Source organism: Hylobates moloch, unplaced genomic scaffold (genome assembly GCF_009828535.3).
Source record: "Hylobates moloch isolate HMO894 unplaced genomic scaffold, HMol_V3 SCAFFOLD_3, whole genome shotgun sequence".
NCBI classification, from domain to species: Eukaryota; Metazoa; Chordata; class Mammalia; order Primates; family Hylobatidae; genus Hylobates; species Hylobates moloch.
Window position 1 is genome coordinate 125619293 of NW_026652278.1, and position 2875 is coordinate 125622167.

Sequence of the window (2875 nt, forward strand, 5' to 3'; positions counted from 1 at the left end):
GGGCTTGTGAGGCCCCAGAAAACTTACAATCATGGTAGAAAGGGAAGGAAACAAGCCCTTCTTCACAAGGTGGCAGGAGAGAGAGATGCCAAGCAAAAAGTGGAAAAGTCCCTTATAAAACCATCAGATCTTGTGAGAACTCACTATCATGAGAACATTGTGAGGGTAACTGGCCCCATGATTCAATTACCTCCCACTAGGTCCCTCCCACACTACATGGGGATTATGGGAACTACAATTCAAGATGAGATTTGGGTGGGGACACAACCAAACTATACCAGCTGTATTTTAAGACAATTGAAAATAATCATGGTCAGTTAATCTCCTTGAGGAGGGAGAAAAATGATTGTGTGTAAGTTATATTAAACCTAATGTGGGAATTTGTTTAAGCACTTCCTATAATTGAATTAAAGACAAAAAGTGTCTAATGACTGGATATTTCCAAGATTTCAAAGACAGTAGAAGTTCAGGGTTTTGAGTAGATAGTCCAAAGGATTTGAGAGTGTCTGATGTCAATGTAGGAGCACTTTAAGGTGATTTTAACTCAGAGGCTGTGAATGTGAGGGTTGATGGTAAATGTTTAGAAAAGGAAAACGTATTGTGATTAAGGAGATCAAAGAGCTGAGAGGCCAATGTTTGAATGTTTCAGCCATCTCTTGAACCTACCTAGATTTCTAGCAGTTCTTAAGATAAAAAAGTGTTAGTCAATATCTTCATTGAGTAAATAAATAAATTAATTAATTAATAATGCATTCAGAAGCTTCAACTGGAGTGATATCTGCTGAATCAATCTACTGTTCTTAATTATTGAGTAATGAGTATCATTAATTATCTGAATTATTCTAATAGCACCCAAAGTAGACTGTGTTAAGACTTCTAGCTTTATCCAACATATTCCCTCAAGTGAACATTGGTTATTTTTCTAATGTGATTTCATATAAGATGACTTCCTACTTTCAAAAAATAAAACTCTAAAAATCTGTAGCCAGATTCCAGTTTAATTTTCCTTTTCCATAATTTTTATCATTATATTTTTTCTTTCTTATTTATCTATTAAACATCAATCACTTGTTTCTTATTCTTACTTGACCATGTAAAATTTTACGTGTTCTATAGCATCTGCTGGAGCATGTTGTCCTCGTGGGCACTCCTGGACCATGTCTCTGCAAGCATGTAACCATTGATTCCAAAATATATATTGATTGTCTACATCATTAAATTGGTCAACAATAAAGATAAGTTGGTTAGCAAGGCACACATTTTCCAGGAAATAAGTAAAGAAAATAAACAAATGAACAGGGCAATCATTTCTTATAACAGGAACTGGAAAAACAAAAGAGAAGTGAGGAGTGAGGAGCTATAGCTATAACACACACTACCTTTTTTTTTTTTTTTTTTTTTGTGAATGCAGTTACCTGGATACCTAATTTCGGGAAAATTTTCAGAACGACTTCTTGTCGAAGATAACTTAGTTGAAATAGGAATTTAAAGCCATTTAAAAAGTGGAAATCAGAATTATGACACTTCAAAAAGCCTTAAAAAGGAAAAAGGGTCTGAAAGTCTCTGATGACTGGAGTTGCAACAGATGAGTTTAGAAGAGAGGCTGGGTTAAAATAAGAAAGTTTGGATTTTTATTAAAACTAAAGTAGGAAGTGTGGGAGGTGCCTTCAAAGTGACAGCATTTGATTTATTCTTTCTGATCACATTCCTTGGAGAGTGCAGAATAGATTGATAGGTGAAGCAGAAGTAGGGCCAGCAGTAACAGTGAAGATGGGAACATCTTCAGCGCAGAAGGAAGGGACATACATGTGAGAGAATCAACAATGCTTGCCACTGACTTATATGTAGGGAGTCAGGAAAAGGAAGGAATCAAAGTTATGTAGGTTTTGACATGAGCAAATGAGTAACTAATGGTACCATTTTGTAAGAAGATAAGGCTGATGGAGGGAATCCTTGCAGGCAAGTGATAAACCAAAGGCTTAGCTTTGGACGTGATACATTTGAAATGCTCACGAGATATCCAAGATTTGTCAGGTAAGCAAATGAGCATGTGGGTCTGGAGCTTTGAGGGGACAACTGTTATGGATATATAGACATATCCATATATATAGATAGACTTTCATATATACCTAATTTTATATACATATATGTGTATGTGTGAATGTGTGTATATGTGTATACATTTTGCAAGCATGATGTCATCATCCAGGTGGCATTTATGTCCATGATAATTAAAGAGATTGCCTGTCATAGCAATATATCTCATAAAATAATTATATTTCTGTGCTACTATTGCTCTATAGAACATTTTTATAGCATGAATAGCTTATATTATAGCTTACTGCATACATGTTTGCAATTTCACATGGAAGCAAACTTCCTTGGGAAGGTTTGACATATTATTCTTTTCTACATCTTCTATCGTGCTTAAATTGTATGTTTATGGGTATATATGTGCACGCATGTGTCTGTGTTTTCTATAATACACATGGATTGAATTAAGTTTCTTGAAATGTTCCATCTTGAAAACTTCTGTACAGCTATGCATTCTTTTTCTGCTCCATTTGTTGAACATTGCTTTCTTTATATTAATATATTCAGTGCAGCCATAAATATAGGCAATCTGGGCACACACTCTTACTTTTACTTTTTTCTCCCCAGTAGTAAGATTGTTTTATGAAAGCCTAAAAAAAGCATCTGTGATCTTTGCTGCTATAAAAATAACCACTGATTCATTCAGTGCATTAGTGTTGCAGAAGAGGGGAAAAAAAGTGTAATTACATTATGCAAATTAAAGAAGCTTAGATAGAATGACTGACCTTGTTATGTGGGTTAACATCATTGGGTGGGTGAGCTCAACAAGATATCCTTTTGG